The sequence below is a fragment of the Giraffa tippelskirchi genome, chromosome 2 (assembly GCF_054371585.1).
Source record: "Giraffa tippelskirchi isolate mGirTip1 chromosome 2, T2T-mGirTip1v1.2.pri, whole genome shotgun sequence".
In the NCBI taxonomy this organism is placed as follows: domain Eukaryota; kingdom Metazoa; phylum Chordata; class Mammalia; order Artiodactyla; family Giraffidae; genus Giraffa; species Giraffa tippelskirchi.
This window is the reverse complement of record NC_137276.1, coordinates 10,836,679-10,853,586: the sequence shown is the minus strand read 5'-3', so window position 1 is coordinate 10,853,586 and position 16,908 is coordinate 10,836,679. Positions and strand designations below refer to the sequence as shown.

At 44.8% G+C, this 16,908-nt stretch overlaps 1 long non-coding RNA gene across 2 annotated transcripts; it reads left to right on the top strand.

The window, feature by feature from the left end:
• The first annotated feature begins 29 nt into the window (after window positions 1–29).
• LOC145523953 (uncharacterized) lies at window positions 30–16,336 on the top strand. Of its 2 annotated transcripts, XR_014066975.1 has the most exons (4): window positions 30–185; window positions 5,225–5,764; window positions 5,887–6,467; window positions 14,662–16,336. It is a non-coding gene; the product is annotated as an uncharacterized LOC145523953 (long non-coding RNA). The 2 variants fall into 2 exon arrangements; XR_014066974.1 differs by lacking the exon at window positions 14,662–16,336 and having other exon boundaries at window positions 5,887–8,487.
• The last annotated feature ends 572 nt before the right edge of the window (window positions 16,337–16,908 follow it).

Below are 16,908 nucleotides of genomic sequence, written 5' to 3'. Positions count from 1 at the left end.
AATGTAGCCCACCAGCGTCCTCTGTCCATGGGATTCTCCAGGCAAGAATACTGGAGTGGGCTCCCATGTCCTTCTCCAGGAGATCTTCCTGACCCAGGGATTGAACCTGGGATTCTGCACTGACAGATTCTTTACCACTGAGCCACCTGGGAATAGCTTAACCCCTTCTTAGCTCAAATAGCCAGGTAAGGTTGATCCAAGGAAAGAAATGAAGATCACTTACAGCGTTGTTTTTGGTGTTCAGTTCCTAAGTCATATCTGATTCTCTGAGACCTCATAGACTGTAGCATGCCAGGCTTCCCTGTCCTTCACTTGAAAGTGTAAATAAGTGCAAGTATGAAAGGCAATTTTTGTCAATGTTTAACTTGTTTAAAAGGTGATTGGATATTTAAGGAAAAAATAATAGCAGTGTGCTATGGGATTCATTAGATATGTGAAAGTGAAGTAGATGATATTATAGCACAGAAGAAGGAAGAGGGTATGAACTTGAACGTCCTGGTGAAGCCCTACACTGGAAGTGGTGTAAGATTAATTCTGTGTAAAGGATATCAATTTCAGTCTCATAGCAGTGAGTTGCACAAATGGGTTAAGCTCGGCCTTTCCACCTTTCTCTTAGAAGAGTGAAGGGACGTGCTTCCTCATCCTCCTCTGTCCTCCACCATCTCCCGGAGCTTGCTCAAACTCACGTCTATTGAGTTGGTGATGCCATCCAACCATCTCATCCTCTGTTGCCCCCTTCTCCCCCTGCCCTCAACTTTCCCAGCATTAAGGTCTTTATCTATGAGTTGGCTCTTCGCCTCAAGCAGCCAAAGTATTGGAGCTTCAGCTTCAGCATCAGTCCTTCCAATGAATCTTATGGGTTGATTTCTTTTAGGATTAGCTTGTTTGATCTGCTTGCAGTCCAAGGACTCTCAAGAGTCTTCTCCAGCACCCCAGTTCAAAAGCATAAATTCTTCAGCACTCAGCCTTCTTTATGGTCCCACTCTCACAGCCATACATGACTACTGGAAAAACCATAGCTTTGACTAGATGGACCTTTGTCAGCAAAGTGATGTCTCTGCTTTTTAATATGCTATCTAGGTTTGTTATAGCTTTCCTTCCAAGGAGCAAGCATCTTTTAATTTCATTGCTGCAGTCACCATCTATAGTGATTTTGGAACCCAAGAAAATAAAATCTGTCACTGCTTCTACTTTCTGCACTATTTGCCATGAAGTGATGGCACTGGATGCCATGATCTTAGTTTTTTTAATGCTGAGTTTCAAGCCTGCTTTTTCAGTCTCCTCTTTCACCCTCATCAAGAGGCTCTTTATTCCTCTTCACTTTCTGCTGTTAAAGTGGTATCCTCTGCATATCTGTTGTTTTTGTTCAGTCACTAAGTTGTACCCAACTCTTCGTCACTGCATGGACTGCAGCGCACCAGGCCACCCTGTCCCTCAATATCTACCAAAGTTTGCTCAAATTCATGCCTATTGAATTGATGCTGCTTCCTTGGTGGCTCAAACGTAAAGAATCTGCCTGCAATGCAGGAGACCTGGGTTCAATCCCTGGGTCAGGGAGATTCCCTGGAGAAAGGAATGGCTACCCACTCCAGTATTCTTGCTTGGAGAATTCCATGGACAGGGGAGCCTGGTGGGCTATACAATCCATGGGGTCACGAAGAGTCTGACACAACTACATAACTGAGGTTGTTGATATTTCTCCAGGTAATCTTGATTCCAGCTTGTGATTTATTCAGCCTGGCATCATTTCACATGATGTACTCTGCATATAAGTTAAATAAGCAGGGTGACAATATACAGCCTTGTAATATTCCTTTCTCAATTTTGAACCAATCAGTTTTCCATGTCTGATTATAACTATTGCTTCTTGATCCCCATACAGGTTTCTCAGGGGGCAGGTAAGGTGGTTTGGTACTCTCATGTCTGTAAGAATTTTCCAAAGTTTGTTGTGAGCCACACAGTCAAAGGCTTTAGCATTGTCAATGAAGCAGAAGTAGTTGTTTTTCTGGAACTCCCTTGCTTTCTCTGTAATCCAACAAATGTTGGCAATTTGATCTCTAGTTCCTCTGCCTTTTCTAAGTCCAGCTTGTACATCTAGAAGTTCTCAGTTCTGCTGCTGCTGCTAAGTCGCCCCAGTCGTGTCCGACTCTGTGCGACCCCATAGACGGCAGCCCACCAGGCTCCGCCATCCCTGGGATTCTCCAGGCAAGAATACTGGAGTGGGTTGCCATTTGCTTCTCCAGTGCATGAAAGGGAAAGTGAAAGTGAAGTCGCTCAGTCGTATCCGACTCTTAGCGACCCCATGGGCTGCAGCCCACCAGGCTCCTCCGTCCATGGGATTTTCCAAGCAAGAGTACTGGAGTGGGGTGCCATTGCCATCTCCGGTTCTCAGTTCATGTACTGCTAAAACCTAGCTTGAAGGATTTTGAGCATAACCATGCTAGCATGTAAAATGAGCACAATTGTATGGTAGTTTGAACATTCTTTGACATCGCCCTTCTTTGGGACTGGAATAAAAAGAGCCCTTTTCCAGTCCTGTGGCCAATGCTGAGTTTTCCAAATTTGTTGACATATTGAGTGCAGCTCTTTAGCAGCAGCATCTTTTAGGATTTTTAATATTAATAACTCAACTGGAATTCTGTCATCTCCCCTAGCTTTGTGCATAGTAATGCTTCCTAAGGTCCACTTGATTTCATACTCCACGATCTCTGGCTCTAGATGAATAACCACACCATCATGGTTATCTTGGTCATTAAGACTTTTTTGTATAGTTCCGTGTATTCTTGCTACCTGTTCTTAATCTCTTCTGCTTCTGTTAGGTCTTTATGGTTTCTGTCCTTTATTGTGCTCATCCTTGCATGAAATGTTCCCTTGATATCTCCAATTTTCTTGAAGCGATCTCCAGTCTTTCCCATTCTATTGTTTTCCTCTATTTCTGTGCATTGTTCATTTAAGAAAGCCTTCTTATCTCTCCTTCCTATTCTCTGGAACTCTGCATTCAATTGGGTGTATCTTTCCCTTTCTCCCTTTCCTTTCTCTTCTCTCCTTTCCTCAGCTATTTGTAAGGCCTCCTTAGACAACCATTTTGTCGTCTTACATTTCTTTTTGTTTGAGATGCTTTTGGTCACTGCCTCCTGTACAATGTTATGAACCTTCATCCATAGTTCTTCGAAAAGGTCCAAGAGACACACCCAATTTAGGTGGCGGTAGCTGAAGCCACTGCTGTTGCACAGCTGTCATGCCCAAAGAACAACTTTTGCAAACAACGAGAGATGGGAGCTTAACAGGAAACAACTATAAAAAGTCACATGGACCTCTGGGAAGCATCATCATGGGCCACACAAATGTCAAAGACAGCAAAAAAAAAAATCTGCTTATTTTTATTCAGAGCAAAGAGCTCAAGGAAAGTTGGGATCAAGTTCTACAGAACTCTTCCAATCCTTTCTTGCTATATATCTATAGCAAGATATACACATGATAGTAAGTAATTAAATTTGTGATCATTTGTCATGTATGTTGTGAGGTAGGGGATCTGACTTCATTTGTTTGCATATTCATATACAGTTGCCACCTTGGTGGCTCAAATGGTAAAGAATCTGCCTGCAGTGCGGGAGACCTGGGTTAGATCCCTGGGTCGGGAAGATCTCCTGGAGGAGGGCATGGCCACCCCACCCCAGTATCCTTGCCTGGAGAATCCTCATGGACAGAGGAGACTGGCGGGCTACAGTCCCTGGGGTTGCAAAGAGTGGACATGACTTAGAGACTAGGCACAGCACAGCATACAGTTGCCACCAACTATTTGTTAAAAAGATTATTCTTTCCCCATTGAATGGCATCCTTTTTGAAAATCAATTGACCATAGATGTATTGGTTATTTTTGGCTCTCAATTTTGTTTCATTGATCTCTATGTCTATACTTATGCCAGTACCACACTGTCTTGATTGCTGTAACTTTGTTTTAAGTGTTGAAGTCAGCAAGTTTGAGTCTTTCACCTTTTCTCTTCTTTTGGAGATTGCTTTGGCTATTCTGGGTCTCTCCCATTTCCATAAAAATCTTGGGATCAGTTTGTAAATTTCTGGGGGAGAAAGGAAGTTAAAAATTTGACCAGGGATTATACTGAATCTGTAGATCACTTTAGGCAGTACGACCATCTTAATATTATCTGCCAATTCGTGAACACAGGAGGTCTTTCTACTTATTTAAATCTTCTTTAATTCTTCAGTAATATTTTGTAGTTTTAAGTGTAGGATTTGCACTCCTTTGGTTTAATTCATTTTAAAGTATTTTGTTCTCTTTGATACTACTGCAAATGGAATTGTTTTCTTAATTTCAATTTCATTGTTCATTGCTAGTGTATAGAAATGCAATTAATTTTATAGATTTATCTTGTATTCTGTAACTTTGCAGGACTTGTTTATTAGTTCTAATAGGCTTTTTAGTGGAATACCTGGGGTTTTCTATATATAAGATCATGTCATCTGCAAATACAGGTAGTTTTAAGTCTTCCTTTCCAACCAGGCCACGTTTTATTTTTGTTTTTGTTTTTTTGGCCAATTTTCATGGGTAGAACCTATGGTGAAATGTTGATTAGAAGCAGCAAGAATGAATATCTTTGTCTTGCACTAATCTGAGGAGGAAAACATTCAGTCTTTCACCATTATGCTAGCTGTGGTTTCGTTTTTGTTTTTAATGGATGCTCTTCATCAGATTGAAGAAGTTCCCTCTTATCTCTGGTGGTCAAGTGTTCATCGGTTATTTCCTTTAAAAAACAAAATTGGACCCAGCATAGACTTGGATGGATTTCTGGTTTTGTCAAAAATCCTAAACACCTCAGAAGGTATGCTCACAACTGAGTTCACGATGAAAACTCCCAGATAAAAATACACACAGTTCTGTGACATCTCGTGTTTTAGGATGCACAGCACTGTATAAAACACTCTGAAATACTTCTGTCCAAAAAAGCTTTAAGCAACATGAAAACTGTTACTTCGCAAAAGGCTAATTCCTCCACCTGCTCCATTCCCCAGCTGAGTGGTGAGACTCTTCTCCCTGTTTACTTCTAGCTGTCAGTTAAAAGCAACATGTTCATTCTCTAAACTTTCTAAGGAAACACTTAAGTCTCAATCCTACACCTGGTTTTCTTCTGAACTCAAGTTCATCTTCCTTTCACCACCTGTGAGTCTCCCTTCTGTATCTTCTCATTCCCGTATTTTTCATTTCCAGTCAGAGATAACACCTGGTCCTTGGGGAAGACCATGAAAAGGAAGGAAGCAAAAGTTCTTCCTGATGTTTCAGGGGATTTGTTTGAAGCTGCAGTGATGATCCATCTCCAGGTCCCCCCTGCAGATCCATGGAGTCCCGATGGGGTGTCTGGGAGCCTGCTGGATTCCACAGAAGTAGGACTCTGCCTTCTGTCCGAGGGTGTGCCCCAGAGGAACACCTGAAGGGGCTCCCTCTTGCCTGGGCTTTGGGGCTCTAGGGCCTCTGGCTAGTGTCACCCCCTTTCTTGATGTCCTCTTGTTTAGAGGGTGGCTGCCTTGGCCATGGCCAAGCTGGGGACTTCTAATTCACTTCTCAGTCCACCAAGATATCAGGCCAGAAGCTCTGAATGAATGCTTCCCTGGGTTCTCTGTATTCTGATTTTCTGGGCAACTAATCGTCTCCAGAAGCCTGAACAATTCAGTGGTCTCAAGCCCTGGGACTTGGATTTGTCCAGGAGGCAACCAGCTTTCCCTCAGAAGGATCGGGGACACCCCAGCTAAGGTAGGTGTGGCCCTCCTAAGTTGCCCTCCTAGAACTCATGGAGCACAACTGGCTCCCAGGAGTTGAGTGAGGAGTCTTTGCTCAACTTAATCTCATTATTGTGGACTTTTGTTTCTGAACAGGCTCCTGCAAGTAGGAGCTCTCATTACATCTGGCATCCCTGCTGAGGTCATGCTCTGAAGATTTCCTCTGAATACGAGGAGATATACCCTCTTCTGGATACAGATCCACAGACATCCTGTGAACAACCACTCCCGTCTCTCTCTGAGCATATGATCCGAACAGATCAATTAGCAAAATTTCAATCTCTGGCGACAGTGACTGCTTCAGGGATGAATTTGTCCCGTGAGAGTAAATCCTGGTACTTATTCAGCATCAAACAGGGTGAGATGTGTTCATTCCTCCTCAGCATCTAACCTGAAAGACTTTAGATTCTGGAGCTGCTGATTGCCCTCTTGATCCACAAAAAAATGGTCCAAGAATAAAGTCCGCAAGAATCAGAACAGAGCTAAGGGATACTGTTCGACATTTTATGAGCTCCTGGATCTAACCAGGCCATACATATTCTCTTTTTGTCTAAGCCAACTTGGGTTAGATTTTTCTATCATTTGCATCCAGAAGATTCCTAGAGGACACAAACACCACGCCCATAGACGTGCAGAAGGCCCAGGTCCTGCTCCTGCCCCTCACTCTTCCCTACCAGGTAAGTCTTCCTTCTCCATGATTTAAACCTGCCCCATCCTTTGGAGTGATGCTGAAGCTGAAGCTCCAATACTCTGGCCACCTGATGTGAAGGACCGACTCATTGGGAAAGACCCTGATGCGGGGAAAGATTGAAGGCAGGAGGAGAAGGGGGCAACAGAAGATGAGATGGTTGGATGACATCACCGACTCAGTGGACATGAGTTTGAGCAAACTCTGGGAGACAGCGAAGGACAAGGAAGCCTGGCATGCTGCAGTTCATGGGGTCGCAAAGCATCAGATATGACTTAGCGTTTGAACATCGACATCCTTTGGAGTACTGCTCAAACGTTATCTGGAGTGTCCCAAGCATAATGCTCTTACTAATTGTTCTTTCTTGTGGCATTATAAGAGAACTATATTTAGTCTCTCCCCCCAGTTCCTTTCACAAAGCTCCTAAATCCCTGGCTATTTCCTGAATGATAGGGATACTCAGAGCATCTTTTGTTGTAACATCTGGTCTCTGGTCCTGGTTCCTGACTCAGACTGCCTAAATCTCTTGGCCATTCCTGGCTGATAAGAGTTTCTTCTGTTCTATTGAGGCAAAGCTTGGTGGGATCCCGGATAACTTTCCAGTGGGAGCGGGTCACCAAAGACCAAGCTATGTTTAGATTCTTGGAGCTTTCAGCCCTACCCTTCACCCTCCAGGGAGAGGCAAAGAAAGGAGCTGAAGACTGAGTTAATAATTGATTATGCCTACGTGATGAAGTCTTTGTAAAAATTCCTAAACTGTGGGGTGCCGAGAGTTTTAAGGTTGGTAAGCACGTCCACAAGCTAGGAGAGTAGTGCACCCCATCTTCACAGGGACAGAAGCCCTTGTGCTTTGGACCTTCCAGACTTTGCCTTATGTACTTCTTCATCTGATTGTTCATCTGCATCCCTTATAATACACTCTGAAATGAGCATTTCCTGGAGTTTTGAGAACCATTTCAGCAAATTATCACACCCTAGATGTGGGGATCATGAGAATCCCAGTTTAGAGCCAGTCAGAAGCACAGATGACAGCTTGGAACTTGGGACTGTCAACTGAAGTGGGGTCAGTCTTGTGCAGCTGAGTCTATAACCTGAGGGGTCTGTACTAACTCTGGCTTGTCAGTGTCTGAAGTGTAGGATACCCAGCTGTAGTCTGCTGAGTCGGAGAATTGGTTGGTATGGGGGAACTCCCTACACACTTGTCAGAAGTGTTGTGAGTAGAGGCAACAGGGCTTTCTCTTTACTTCTCCAAACAGATGTGACTACAACCTCTAACTCTGAATCTAACCCATCCTTTAGAGCTCTCCTTAGAGACTCTTCAGATTGTCGTGGCTCCAAACCTCCTAAACTTCTTATAGGTAGGAACCAGGGCTTGTCTGTCTTGTATCTGCAGCCCCACGCCCCAACTCCCATCCCTGGTAGGTCCTTAGAATTACTTCTGATGATCTTTGGGATCTACAAGCCAGAGACCATAACCAAGGGTCCACTGGGAAGGGCTGGGGATGGGTAATGAGCAAGACTTCTGCAATTTATTTCCATATGATTATTTGAGTCTTTTATGACTGTTTTAAAATGTTTCTTTTGCAAAGAAAACCCTCAGTAGAATAATTGAGATGGGGCAGTGGATTGGCCAGCATTTCTGCACAGGATTCTGAAGCCCCTTGAACCCACATCTCTTGTGGGAATCCCACACTCACTGCTTCAAGCAGAGACACAAGCATCAATCCAGGGCTTTGACCTTGTGTGGGAAGAACCGATGTCTCACCAAGATGCAGTCATGGACAAACTGCTTCACAGAGCATTTTATCCCCTAGAAAATCTCCAGCCCCGTCATCCTGGGTGCTGCCCAGACTCTTCAAATACAAGCCCAAATAAAATAAATAAAAGTAAATATTGTTCTCATAAAGCCAGGGGATGCCTAGCAACCAAGAACAAAGGAGGCTGGAGGAAGCAGGTTAACTCTCACAGGCCCCTGTGTGTGTAAACTGCAGTAAAAACTTTTTCTCTGTGAATAATGCATTTTTGAGTGTTAAATTACTGAGGGTATATGTGACACTGAGGCTGAGAACCACCCAAAAGTTGACATGCCTTGGGCCCTGCCCTGGAGGAGAGATCAGGGGTCGCCTTAGCCTTTGTCCCACTACTGACATTGTGGGGGGAGGGGGCTCCTCCCCTGTAGCCTTGGGACTGGGACTCTGGGACCAGGACTCTGGAACGACAGTGGTCCAACCCCCAGTGAAATTCAAAAGAAAACATTAAGTCACAGAATAAACCTGAGAGCTCTGATGCTCCTTCATGACCATTATGTGTGCTTAGCCACTCAGTCGTGTCCAGCTCTTTGTGACCCCATGGACTGTAGCCCGCCAGCACTCCTCTGTCCATGGGATTCTCCAGGCAAGAATACTGGAGTGGGTTGCCATGTCCTCCTCCAGGGGATCTTCCTGATCCAGGGATGGAACCCGGGTCTCCTGTGTCTCCTGCATTGGCAGGTGGATTCTTTACCACTGCACCATCTGGGAAGGCCCCTTGTGATCATCACAATGCTCCATTAGAAAAAAGTAAATGTAAGGCATATAACACTGTTCTTTTTTTAAAAAATATATATTTATTTATTTGGCTCACCAGGTCTTAGTTGTGGCACACAGCATCCTTAGTTGCAACACGTGGGATCTAGTTCCCTGACCAAGTATTGAGCTTGGGTCCCCTGCACTGGGAGCTCAGAGTCTTAGCCACTGGACCACCATGGAAGTCCCCATAACACTGTTCTTATTAATTTTTTTATATGAAACTTTGTAACACACTCAAAGTAGAATAGTATGATTTTTAAAACTATCATCAAAGTTCAACATTAGCAAAATTTGGACACATTGCCTCATTGATATTCTCTCTCTTTTCCTTTGCTAAACTATTTGAAAGCACATTCAAGATATAGCTTCATTTCACCTGCACATACTTCAGTATGAATCTCTAAAAAAAATTACAGTCATATCCTTTTTTAACCACAAGGCCAGTTTTACATCTGAGTAAGTTAAATTTACTTTTGCGGGGGACAACCTCCAATACTTAGACTATAATCAAATTTTCCTGATTGTTTCAAAAGGGTCTTTTTCATTTGCTTTGTGTTCTCACATTTGTAATGCCCCTTCTTTGTCGATGTCCCAGGCATGTGTTTAGACTGACTTTTAGAAATCTAGGATTATTGGGGACATACTGAAAGCAGGGAAGAGGCAAGAGGAAACAAACAAAAAAAAAGCATTAAAGCGGCATGAAAGTGATATTTTTATAAGATCCAGGTAAGATTCAAAGCTTATTGGCCATTAGCTTTGCCTGTAGGAGACACCCCAACTGGGTGGGACTGGATTAAATTGAACCCGCTGATAAAGCAGAAATTTCCCCTGTCATCTTCTGAGTCTTGAGAGCTTCTGAAGATTTAGGGAGGTGGATAAAATGTTGCTGTCATTGTCTGTCACCATGGCAACTCTAGCCAGGACTTGGCATTGCTAGAATTTTTCCAGTGGATTTTGAAGACTGCTAACCCTAGGTCAGAGGGAGCAGGAATGTGGATTTACAGATACATAACTGCTCCCTGGCACAGCTTCCCCAAAGAAGAGGGAAAGGATATCTTCGGGGGCAAGGTCAGTAGCAAACATAAAGGAAAGAGAGAGGAGCTTTCAAAGCTCCCTTCCTTGATAGGCAGACCCTTGTCATGGAAGGTGGGGGATGCATCTGACTCCTGAGAACTGATCAGTCCAAGAGGAGTGAAAAACCTTCCTACTTTATGACCCGGGACCCCACCTCTAGGAATGTATTCTAAAAAAGCCAAAGTTTGCTCAAAGATTTATTTTGTTTGAGGACATCCCTTAGCACATTATTTATAGCAATAAAAAGGGTGGGGAGGATTACCTGAAGACTCAACAATATAGGGTCACAAAGAGTTGGACAAGACAGAAGCCACTTAACACAATATAGGATTGGTTTAACAAATTATCTTGCAGGCGTGCTCAGTCACATCTGTGACCCTATGGACTGTAACCTGTCAGGCTCCTTTGTCCATGGGATTCTGGCAGAATTGTGGGGTGGGTTGCCATTTCCTCCTCCAGGGGATCTTCCTGACCCAGAGATTGAACCCAAGTCTCCTGAGTCTCCTGCATTGCAGGCAGATTCTTTACCACTTGAGCCATCGGGGAAGCCTGTAATGAATTATAGCTCATCCCTATATGGAAATACAAAGTATCCACCTAAAACATGTTGTGGAAGAATATGTCATGAGATGGAAACATTTCCATCATACATTAAGTAGGAAAAAGGAGTTATAAAGTTGGTCTAATGTCAGTCTCATGTTTAAAAATGTAAAAGGAAAAGAAAGGAAGTGGGGGAAGAAATGAGAAGTCTGTACATCAAAATGTTTTTAAAAAAATACATATAGTTTTTTCACCAGGTGATTGATTTATTGCCGTCTCCCTGCAAGTTTCTTACAATGATGGTAGTGATGGTTTAGTCGCTAAGTCATGTCTGACTCTTTGCAACCGCATGGACTGTAGCCCACCAAGCTCCTCTGTTCATAGAATTTTCCAGGCAAGAATACTTGCCTTAGAAACCTCTTCAGATTTAGGAGGTTTGGCTCCAAACCTCCTAAGCTTCTTATGGTTTGGACCCAGGGTTTGTCTGTCTTGTATCTGCAGCCCCGTGCCCCAACTCTCATCGCAACGGAGTGGGCTGCCGTTTCCTTCCTACAATGAGCGTCCATCAATTTATGATTTTAAAACATTTATAATAATAACAGTAAACATAATAGAGAGGTAGAGGAAAGGGAGAAACAAGGGCACTGGGGAGAGAGGAGGAGAAAAAGGCAACTGTCTGAAAAGAAGAGAGGCAAAAGGAAGGGAAGGGAATAAAGGAAAGTAACTCATCCAGGCTGGTGGGTTTGAGAGTCCTTTTACAAGGTTCACTTACAGCTAAAAACAACTCTTTTACAAGAGAAGAAAAGGAAACAAAATAAAGATTTGAAGGTCTAAGTAATTATCTACTAAGTCGTTGGCATGTACACATTGGACAGACAACCTCTGGCCACAATTTTCTTTGGGGAGAATGTGGTTCCCTTTCTTTATAAGACTAACTTAATCATGAGCCTTGACATTTTAGGTTGTGAGGGATTATAAATAATTCATAATATTGTAGCAATTCATTTATATAATTTTCCTGAATGATCATTAGTTTCACCATTTGACTTATTGAGAACCTGGCATGTAGTTTCACATCAGTTTAGTAGCTAGTAAGGGCCTGGCTAGGGAACGCCTGCTCATTAAAAAAATGATGACAAAATGGGGTAATGTTTCTCCTGTGAAGTTTTCCACTACCTTCAGAAAGTACTCTTTGTGCTTGACTTAAAAAAGAACAACATCCAGTTTGTGATGACAGGTCCTGGCTAGTGAGTGGTTAAAGCTTAAAAAGGAACACGTTTCTTGGGGGGAATTGACCAGTGTGGCTTATCAGCAGGGGTGGGGGTATTGTCTCACCTGTTGTCCCTGGGCCCAGGGTAGGGGACATGATACAGCCAGGGCTGGGACAGTATCCAGCATCCCTTTCCTTGCAGGCTCTGACATCCTTTCTAAAGCAAACCAATAGCACCAGGTGTCCCATAGGCATCTGGTCCAAAGCACAACTGTCCAACCCATCACACCTTAAGCTACAGGACACAGTTCATTCTCAATTGTCCAGGGCTGTTAAGTCAGGTTCTGTTTTCAGAATCTTAGACTGTCTTCCTCTTTCTGATCTTGGGTCACTTGAGCTGCCTGCTTGCATTTACCTGCATCATGCTAGGAAGAAAGCTGAAACCACTGCCAAGAATGGGGCTTTCCGGTCACTGCTGTGTTAAGCACCTGTTACATACGTGCCAGGTTCATCCCAAGCAGTCATCAAGCAAGTATTTATTGAGCACCTACTCTGCACCAGAGCTTATTCCAGGCACTGAAGACATCAGTTCAGTTCAGTTCAGTCGCTCAGTCGTGTCCAACTCCTTGTGAACCCATAAATCTCAGCACGCCAGGCCTCCCTGTCTATCACCAACTCCCTGAGTCCACCCAAACCCACGTCCACCGAGTCGGTGATGCCATCCAGCCATCTCATCCTCTGTCGTCCCCTTCTCCTCCTGCCCTCCATCTTTCCCAGCATCAGGGTTTTTTCCAATGAGTCAGCTCTTTGCATTAGGTGGCCAAAGTACTGGAGTTTCAGCTTCAACATCAGTCCTTCCAATGAACACCCAGGACCGATCTCTCGTTTAGGATGGACTGGTTGGATCTCCTTGCAGTCCAAGGGACTCTCAAGAGTCTTCCCCAACACCACAGTTCAAAAGCATCAAAACATAGCAGTGAACAAAACAGATTCAGATTACCTTCCAGGCAAAGAGAATAAAAAGCCAATGAACAAGAAAAAATAGATAAAATATATCATGTGCCAAATAGGTTAGGGCTAAGAAAACAAACTAGCAAACAGAAATGGGCAGAATGAAAGGCTGCTATCTGGATGGGGTGTCCAGGGAAGGCGCCACTGAGATGACATCCCTGTAAAGAAGTGAAGGAGGTAGGTGAATGAGCCGGGCAAGAATCTGGGGAAAGAAAATTCTAAGCAAGGAAACAGCAAGTGCAAACGCCCTGGGGTCTATCAGTCCTGGCAAGATTTAGGCAGTGTTTCTCAACTCTTCTTTCTTTTTATTTTAAATATGTATTTATTTGGCTGTGTCAGGTTTTAGTTGAAGCACTTGGACTCTCCAGCTGTGGCATGCAGGTCTCAGTAGTTATGACACTTGGGCCTAGTTACTCTGTGGCATGTGGGATCCTAGTTCCCCAATCAGGGATCAAACCAGCGACCCCTGCATTGCAAGGCAGATTCACAACCACTGGACCACCAAGGAAATCCCCCCCCCTTTTCTTAAATTATCAGTCTCCTACAGAGACTTTTTAGGTATTTTTTACCTAATTGTCCCCCAATGAAATTTTATTGTATACTGTCTATGTCCTGTGTGTACATGTGTGTTCTATTGTATATCTGTATGTGTCTTGTGTGTACATGTGTATTCTATAAGTAAAAAGAAGATATTTTTTGTCCTCAAGAGTCAGTTTTTGCACCCTTGGGAGAGGTAACATCCCACAGAGAATGCATGACTGTGCAAGCAGGCAGGTGGGCCTGGAGCAGAGAGAGGGGAAAGATGCAGGAAGGAGAATCCAAGAGGTGACTTGAGATCTGAGAGGTCTGACTCAGGCAGGGCCTTGTAGGTCATCATAAGGACCTTTCACTTCCAGGGAGGCTGGCAAGTTTTAGCTGAGGGATGACACGGTCTGAATTACATTTTCTTAGGATTGCTGGGGCCATTTGAGAGCAAATATGGGAATACAGAAATGGGTGACGACAATCATGGTCTTAAATAAGGTAATAGGCAGTGGACAGAGGGACCCCTCTTCTTTCTACCTCCCGTCCTTCTGGTTCCTCCCCTTCTGCCCTTCATTTCTTTCCTCATTCCTTCTGGAAAGATTCACCGAGCACCCGTCCTGGGCAGGCAGTGAAGATACATGTCAGTGCCCTGTGCTGAGTGGGAATAAAAGCGGTCACAGTATGTTACAGGGGCACAGAGTAAGGAACCCCACCTATGGGGGATTGGTGAGGGGCTGGTAGGGAGGGGGCTCACATGGCTTCTTGGGAGAGGAGTCACCTGGAGGCAGGTGCTGAAGGAGGGGTAGGGCTTGGCCAGGAGAAGAAGCTGTAGAAGCACTTGGGGGAGAGAGGGCAGGATGGGCTGAAGCCAGAGGCAAGGCCAGAGGACAGAGGAAGGAAGTACGGGCTGGTGTCCTTTGTGGGAGGGAACCCAGGTGTGAGCCAGGTGGCAGGGGCTTGAATGGACCCCAGGAGGGGCCGGATCTTGAGGGGCCTTAGAGATCACATTCAAGACCTCAGACTTGATCTTGTAGAGTAGGGAGCACAGAAGGGTTTTGAGCTGCGCTGTCACGAGCATGTCAGAGCGTCTGCTTTGGCAGCTGCGTGCAGGCTGAGGGAGTGCATGTGAAGGCAGGTAGGGACTGGGATGTATCATTAAGGAGTTCAGGTGACAGGTGCAAAGGGTTGGTGATAGGATTCCAAGGGTCCAGGTTGTCATCCTCCCTAATCGCTCTCATTATTCATCTCACTCTCAGGCAATAAGGTGGAGCAGAAACCAGCCCAGCATCAAAGAAGAACCCCCATCTGTTCCAATATAGACACAACCGGATAGACCATCAGCACAGACCATCCTTGTCTGCTGCTCCTCTGGAACTGTTGTTGCTGTTCTTCAGTCGCTGAGTTGTGTCCACTTCTTTGCAACCCCATGAACTGCAGCATGCCAGGCTTCTCTGTCTCCCACTCTTTCCTGCAGTTTGCTCAAATTCATGTCCATTGAGTTGGTGATGCTATCTAACCATCTCATCCTCGGCCACCCCCTTCTCCTCCTGCCCTCGATCTTTCCCAGTGTCAGGGTGTTTTCCCAATGAGTCAGCTCTTTGCATCAGGTGGCATAGGTGGCCTCTTTGAATGTGGACCCCACTTAAACATTTCTCCTCCACATTTTTGAACGACTCAGGATAAAGCTAGTCAGAGGGAGTCAAAAGCAGAGCTTTCCCAGGGCGTGGGCAGGTAGAGCCAGCTCTGCTTCCCCAGGGAGGCCCTGGGGAAGGACCTGTGGGCACAGCCACATGTCCCTCTGAGGATGACTATTTTGTGTAGAACCATTACTTCCAGCACAAGGCAGGTCAGGAGCCTCAGCCTGCACACCTCCAGGTCTGTCTGCTGCTCCCTGGCAGCACCTCGGGCCCTCGGCTCCCTGCTCTCCGCTGTCTTCCTTTCCATGAACTTTAATGACACTTGGGCAGATCCGCGAGAATAAATTAAGAACAGAACAGACAAGGACCTGCATCCAAAGCAAAGACTGACGCTCCTGGGGCCAGAGTCCATGAGGAAAATTGCTTCTGCACCTCACTTTTCATTTTCTAACAGCCTGTTTCCTCCAGTCTCTACATCCCAGGAGGAGCCAGGGACAAGGACGTTCCAGTGTCCAAGTCGCAATGCTGGAGGGAAATGAGAACTGATGGCAGACCCCTCCCCTCCTCGGACTCCAGGCCCTCCCCCGACTGCTCAGGGTTAAGAGTGAGGGGCAGGAGGTTGACCCCTCATGCCTCCACCCTCAGGAGAATGGAACTGAAGCTGCCACTGTTCTTCCAGCGAAGCTGATGGCCAGCAAGGAGGGAGCTGCAGAGACCCAGCTGTGCAGGAGGTTTCCTATCGCCTGCAGTGTGAGGCTGTGTGCCTGGCTGGCAGGGCCTGGAGAGGGGACAGCTAAGAGGCCGTGGCTGTCATCTAGGATGCCAACCTCAGATGTCCTCTAATTGTGGCCAGTGCCCCTCTCATGCCCCACTGCTGTCACCCTCCAGGGACTACTGCCATGCATACGAAAAGCACACAATAGTCAACAGTGGTCAAGGGGCTGGGCATGGGGACTTCCCTGTCCTGGGTCAAATCCTGGCTCCTCCCTCATGCTATATTACACTATATTACACTGTGCATCACTGTACTATGCTATCCCACACCACGCAATACTCTGGTGTACTGCACCCACTAGACTATACCATTCACCCCTACACTACACCATTCCCTAGCATCACTACACTGTACCATGCTGTGCCATACTATACCATACCACACTGCTTTACGTCACTCTACTATGCTATGCTCTACTGTACTTTATTATACTCTACTAAGCTGTACTATAGTATAGGATATCGTACTATGCTGTACTGTACTATACTATATAATACTCCACTAAACTGTACTATGCTGTACTGTACTATGCTATATGAAACTCCACTAAAGTGTACTATGCTGTACTGTACTATACTATACTTTGTTATACTCTACTAAGCTGTATATAGTATATGATACTGTACTATACTATACTGTACTATATTATAGTCTACTAAACTGTACTATAGTATATGAACCTGTACTGTACTATACTATACTGTACTATACTTTATTATACTCTACTAAACTGTACTATAGTATACTATACTGTTTTGTACTATATTATACTTTGTTATACTCTACTAAGCTGTACTATAGTATATGATACTGTACTATACTATACTGTGGGGCTTCCCTTGTGGCTCAGCTGGTAAAGAATCCACCTGCAGGGCAGAAGATCTGGATTCAGTTCCTGGGTTGGGAAGATCCCCTGGAGAAGAGAAAGGCTACCCACTTCAGTATTCTGTCCTGGAAAATTCCCTAGACTGTATAGTCCATGGGGTCGCAAAGAGTGACTTTCACATTCACTTTCATACTATACTGTACTGTAGTATACCATACTATATTATACTCTACTAAACTGTACTATAGTATATGATACTATACTG